Genomic DNA, 6,984 nt, shown 5'->3' with positions numbered 1-6,984 from the left:
TTTTTATGCTCATTCATGCTTAATTATTTATTTCAGGAAACTTCTGAGCACATTTATGGTGAACACAAGATTTAAAGTGGTGCTTTTGCAGGATTATTTGTGGAGAAACTCAGTTTTACAGATGGTTAATTAACTACATTTATATTGTGCTTTTCTAGTCTTAACCACCTCTCAAAGCTCACAGCTCTGTCGATCAAATCAACTAATCGATTAGTCGACAAAATCCTATAAGTGTTAGTGGACTAAGGAGTTCTTTAGTCGAGGACAGACCTACTAAAATCTAGAAATAAAACGTGTAAAGTGTCCTAAGCAGCATCTATAGTTTTTGGGGATTAATGTGTGGATTACTTCCTTGATGAATGGATGAGTTGTCTGGTCTCTAAAATATGGATCAGTGTTTCCCAAAAAAGCCCAACATGACGTCCTCAAATGTCTCGTTTTGTCCACAACTCAAAGATCTTCAGTTTCCTGTCCCAGAGGAGAGAAGACACTAGAACAATATTCACATTTAACAAGCTGACATCACACAATTGTATCTGTTTTTACATTAAAAATGACTTAAAATAGCTCCATGCTTTATGTAAGTCTATAAGTAAGTTAGTAAGGGGGGAAGGAAAGAAGAAAGAAGGTAGGGAATGTAAGATGAAAGATGGTGGTCCATTCTTATATATATACTGTGTATGCTGTATATGTATTTTTTTTTTTGATTTTTAAGCTTTTTTTCGTCATTTTTGTCCCTTTTTTCAACGTTCTTTTAGAATTTTTTTCTTCTTCAAATGCTATAACATTGACTTAAATGCAAAAAAATCCTATGGAAGTAGTGAACTGGTCATGTGTTCTACTTGTGGAGAGAGCGCTGCATGTAAGGGAACCATCCACGTTAAGTTTTTGGACATTTTGGTTGACAGAAACCCAAAATATCTGATATAGAAACTTCTAGAGAGGACACCAGGAGAGTTTAAAGCCGATTAACTCGTCTCCCTTTTGGCGTCCCCATAATTCATAATTTTTCTTCCCAACCACCAAAACAGTCCCCAAAACAGCCCCCAAAACAGCCCCCAAAAACAGCCCCCAAAAACAGCCCCCAAAAACAGCCCCCAAAACAGACCCCAAAACAGCCCCCAAAAACAGCCCCCAAAAACAGCCCCCAAAAACAGCCCCCAAAACAGCCCCCAAAACAGCCCCCAAAACAGCCCCAAAACAGCCCCCAAAAACAGCCCCCAAAAACAGCCCCCAAAAATAGCCCCCAAAACAGCCCCCAAAACAGCCCCAAAACAGACCCAAAACAGACCCCAAAAACAGCCCCCAAAAACAGCCCCCAAAAACAGTCCCAAAAACAGCCCCCAAAACAGCCCCCAAAACAGCCCCAAAACAGCCCCCAAAACAGCCCCAAAACAGCCCCCAAAAACAGCCCCAAAACAGACCCCAAAAACAGCCCCCAAAACAGCCCCCAAAACAGCCCCCAAAACAGCCCCAAAACAGCCCCAAAACAGCCCCAAAACAGACCCCAAAAACAGCCCCCAAAACAGCCCCCAAAACAGCCCCCAAAAACAGTCCCCAAAAACAGTCCCCAAAACAGCCCCAAAAACAGCCCCCAAAACAGCCCCAAAACAGCCCCCAAAACAGCCCCCAAAACAGCCCCCAAAACAGCCCCCAAAAACAGTCCCCAAAACAGCCCAAAAACTAACCACCAACAACTCTGTTCAATAATTATTAATTAGTTATCAGCTCCCTAAACTCCACCTGCACTAATACTTCTCCTGTCAATTATTAAAAATGAACATCTGACGGTGTCGTACACACTCGTACACACACACACACACACACACACACTCGTACACACACACACTCGTACACACACACACACACAAGGACACACATGCACACACAGACACACACACACACACACACAAGGACACACATGCACACACAGACACAGACACACACACACGCACACAAGGACACACACAGAGAATATAAGAAGAGGCGTTGCAGAATGAGCTCTTTGTGTGTTTCACCTCCTGGACTCAAGCCAACGAGTCAGATTCTCCTCACATATGGAAAGAGCTCTCCCTCCCTCTCTGTCTCTCTCTCTCTCTCTCTCTCTATCTCTGTCTCTCTCTCTCTCCCTCCTCTCTCTCTCTCTCTCTCTCTCTCCCTCTCTCTCTCTCTCCCTCCCTCTCTCCCTCCCTCCCTCCCTCCCTCTCTCTCTCCCTGAATGATGTCTGTGGCCTTATTTAACAAATTATTTTGGTTTGGTGTTTATAATTTCTTAAAATAAAGGTTTTATAAAAAAGTCTCTCTCTCTCTCTCTCTCTCCCCCTCTTTCTCTCTCTCTCTCCCTCCCTCCCCCTCCCTATCTCCTTCTCTCTCTCCCTGAATGATGTCTGTGGCCTTATTTAACAAATTATTTTGGTTTGGTGTTTATCATTTTTTTAAATAAAGGTTTTATAAAAAAGTCCCTCTCTCTCGGTCTCTCTCCCTCAGCCTTTCAAATTCAAATTGCTTTATTGGCATGAATGTCAGAAAAACAATATTGCCAAAGCCTTGTTCTCTCTCCTTCCTCTCCCTCCCTCTCTCTCCCTTTCCTTTCTCTCTCTCTCCCTCTCTCTCCCATAACTTTTCTATCAGTCTCGTCCCTCCACCCATCATTTTGTGGATGTTTTCTGACTTTCGGAGGAGGAAACGATGAGAGAAAGAAAACAAAACACAAAAAAACCTCTCCTCTCCTCTCCTCTCCTCCTCCCCTCTCCTCTCCTCTCTCCCCCTCTCCTCTCCTCTCCTGCCAAGTCTCTCCCGAGAAGAACTGCTGAATATTCAGAGTCTAATGAATGGACTAATCATTCTGATCACATTCTACCTAATGAGACAAAAGGACAAATGTCCTGATATAGGGACACATGTCCTGATATAGGGACTCCTACGTTACATTAAAGTGTGTTTAAGAGTTCATTCTGAGACACAAACGTTGGGTTTAACGCTGACACGTTCAATTACAATCTTTTTACTGAATTGTGCTATTCTGAATAATGAAATTGTCTCATGATTTGGTGATTTAAAGAAGCTGAAGAACGTGATGTAACAGCCCATACGCTTGGGAATCAATGTGTGTGTGTGTGTGTGTGTCTGTGTGTGTGTGTGTGTGATTGTGTGTGTTTGCGTGTGTGTGTGTGTGTGTTTGTCTGTGTGATTGTGTGTTTGCGTGTGTGTGTTTGCGTGTGTGTGTGTGTATGTGTGTGTCTGTCTGTGTGTGTGTGTTTGCGTGTGTGTGTGTTTGTCTGTGTCTGTGTGTTTGCGTGTGTGTGTGTTTGTCTGTGTGTGTGTGTGTGTTTGTCTGTGTGTGTCTGTGTCTGTCTGTCTGTCTGTGTTTGTCTGTGTGTGTGTGTGTCTGTCTGTGTGTGTGTGTTTGCGTGTGTGTGTGTTTGCGTGTGTGTGTGTGTGTGTGTGTGTGTGTGTTTGTCTGTGTCTGTGTGTTTGCGTGTGTGTGTGTGTGTGTCTGTCTGTGTTTGTCTGTGTCTGTGTGTGTGGCGACAAAGAGGCAACAAAAGAAAAAGAAAGCGCAAAAATGTTTGTTTTTTTCCGACATTTTTCACTTTCACACCATTGCCTGGAAGTCTGGGACGGTGCCAAAGGAGTGGCAGACCGGGGTGGTGGTCCCAAGGGGGACCAGAGGGTGTGTGCCAATTACAGGGGTATCACACTTCTCAGCCTCCCTGGTAAAGTCTACTCCAAGGTGCTGGAAAGGAGGGTTCGGCCGATAGTCGAACCTCGGGTTGAGGAGGAACAATGCGGATTCCGTCCTGGTCGTGGAACAACGGACCAGCTCTTCACTCTCGCAAGGATCCTGGAGGGAGCCTGGGAGTATGCCCAACCGGTCTACATGTGTTTTGTGGATCTGGAGAAGGCGTATGACCGGGTCCCCCGGGAGATACTGTGGGAGGTGCTGCGGGAGTATGGGGTGAGGGGGTCTCTACTCAGGGCCATCCAATCTCTGTACGACCAAAGCGAGAGCTGTGTCCGGGTTCTCGGTAGTAAGTCGGACTCGTTTCAGGTGAGGGTTGGCCTCCGCCAGGGCTGCGCTTTGTCACCAATCCCGTTTGTAGTATTTATGGACAGGATATCGAGGCGTAGTCGGGGTGGGGAGGGGTTGCAGTTCGGTGGGCTGGGGATCTCATCGCTGCTCTTTGCAGATGATGTGGTCCTGATGGCTGATTGGGATGAGGATCAGCACCTCTAAATCGGAAGCCATGGTTCTCAGGAGGAAACCGATGGAGTGCCTTCTCCAGGTAGGGAATGAGTCCTTACCCCAAGTGAAGGAGTTCAAGTACCTTGGGGTTTTGTTCGTGAGTGAGGGGACAACGGAGCGGGAGATTGGTCGGAGAATCGGCGCAGCGGGTGCGGTATTGCATTCAATCTATCGCACCGTTGTGACGAAAAGAGAGCTGAGCCAGAAGGCAAAGCTCTCGATCTACCGGTCAGTTTTCGTTCCTACCCTCACCTATGGTCATGAAGGCTGGGTCATGACCGAAAGAACGAGATCCAGGGTACAAGAGGCCGAAATGGGTTTCCTCAGGAGGGTGGCTGGCGTCTCCCTTAGAGATAGGGTGAGAAGCTCAGTCATCCGTGAGGAGCTCGGAGTAGAGCCGCTGCTCCTTCGGCGTAGAAAGGAGCCAGTTGAGGTGGTTCGGGCATCTGGTAAGGATGCCCCTGGGCGCCCCCCTAGGGAGGTGTTCCAGGCACGTCCAGCTGGGAGGAGGCCTCGGGAAGACCCAGGACTAGGTGGAGGGAGGTCCAGCTGGGAGGAGGCCTCGGGAAGACCCAGGACTAGGTGGAGGGATTATATCTCCAACCTGGCCTGGGGAACTCGGGATCCCCAGTCGGAGCTGGTTAATGTTGCTCGGGAAAGGGAAGTTTGGGGTCCCCTGCTGGAGCTGCTCCCCCCGCGACCCGACACCGGATAAGCGGACGAAGATGGATGGATGGATTTTTCACTTTGTTTTGACATTTCTGTCCCTTTTTCTAACTTTTCCCGTTTACTTTGTCCATACTGTTGCATTTTTCTACGTTCTCGTGGCCTTACCGTACACACTGCTGTATTTAGTATCCATTATTAGGAGCCACGATTTATCTTCTGTCTGTAGCTGTATCCCCTCTAGCCCCCGACTGTAGCTGTAGCTGTATCCCCCAGCCCCCGACTGTAGCTGTATCCCCCTAGCCCCCGACTGTAGCTGTATCCCCCCTAGCCCCTGACTGTAGCTGTGTCCCCCCTAGCCCCCGACTGTAGCAGTATCCCCTCTAGCCCCCGACTGCAGCTGTATCCCCTCTAGCCCCCGACTGCAGCTGTATCCCCCCTAGCCCCTGACTGTAGCTGTATCCCCCCAGCCCCGACTGTAGCTGTATCCCCCAGCCCCGACTGTAGCTGTATCCCCCCTAGCCCCCGACTGTAGCAGTATCCCCTCTAGCCCCCGACTGCAGCTGTATCCCCTCTAGCCCCCGACTGCAGCTGTATCCCCTCTAGCCCCCGACTGTAGCTGTATCCCCTCTAGAACAAAACAGATGAACAACAACATGGCGTCATCGCTACGACCTTCTTCTTCTTCTTCTTCTTCTTCTTCTTCTTCTATTTTTCAGCAGCCATACGGAGCTCTGGAGTTTCTCTCCTCCACCATCTGGAGACTTTCCCTGCAGACACTCGCAGCTGTCCCGGTTCATGTCGGAGCTGGCTTCACGTGTGTGTGTGTGTGTGTGTGTGTGTGTGTGTGTGTGTGTGTGTGTGTGTGTGTTGCGTCTTTGTCTGTATGTGTGTGTGCGTCTTTGTCTGTATGTGTCTGTATGTGTGGGTGTGTGTATGGGTGTGTGTGTGTGTATGGGTGTGTGTGCGTGTGTATGGGTGTGTGTGCGTATGGGAATGTGTGTTTGTGGGTGTGTGTCTTTCTGTCTGCGTGTGCATGTATGTGTGTGTGTCTGCATGTGTGTCTTTTTGTGTGTGTGTGTGTGTGTGTGTGTTGCGTCTTTGTCTGTATGTATGTGTGCGTCTCTGTATGTGTGTGTCTGCATGTGTGTCTTTGTGTGTGTGTGTGTGTGTCTGCATGTGTGTGTCTTTTGTGTGTGTGTGTGTGTGTGTGTGGGTGTGTGTCTGCGTGTCTTTGTGTGTGTGGGTGTGTGTCTGTGTATTAGAGGGTTTTTTTGGCACACAACTCTCTCACTAAGCCTTTCAAGATGGACGGACACCCAGACAGACAGACAGACAGACAGACAGACAGACAGACAGACAGACAGACAGACCAGAGAGAAGGAATCTGAAGCATCTCTTGTACAGAGGACAGAAAGGTAGCCATCCAAAATGGCGCTACGGCAGGAAGTGGTCAGTGCACGATAGCAGCGTACTGACGGAAACATACGATGAGACACAGCCTCAGTCTTTCTGTTGGTAGTGTCCGAGCCCCCGCTGATATAACCCTGAGGAAGAAACTTAAACTAACCCTTAACCCGTCTGTAGAATCAGAACTTGATTTAAACTCTCCTGTTGTCCTCTGGGTCACATTTGACGCTTTTGAAAAAGTTTCTATGTGCGAAATTTGGGTTTCTATCAACCAAAATGTCCCAGAAAAGAACGTGGATGGTTTCCTACAAGTTAAACATATGATCAGCTCACTACTTTCATTGGATTTGGATGTTGTATTCAATTTTATAAAATGTAAAGAAAAATGTATAAGAGAACGTTGAAAAAGTTAGAGAAAAAAAAAAGTAAAAAAAAGCTTCAGAAACGCAGCGAAAAACATCGATAAAATAGATAAAATGTACTAAAACATCGTAAAAGGTGACAAATAAACATCGTAAAAAGTTCTGAAAAATATGGGGAAAAAATTATTTAAAAAAATTGTATAAAAATAGCTAAAAAACATTTGAAAAAAAGTGCTAAAAAACATGGGAAAGAAATGGTAGAAAACATGGGAAAAAGTGCTTAAAAAATGGGAAAACAGT

This window comes from Perca flavescens, chromosome 9 (assembly GCF_004354835.1).
Source record: "Perca flavescens isolate YP-PL-M2 chromosome 9, PFLA_1.0, whole genome shotgun sequence".
Lineage (NCBI taxonomy): Eukaryota > Metazoa > Chordata > Actinopteri > Perciformes > Percidae > Perca > Perca flavescens.
Note: the sequence above shows the minus strand (reverse complement) of the source record.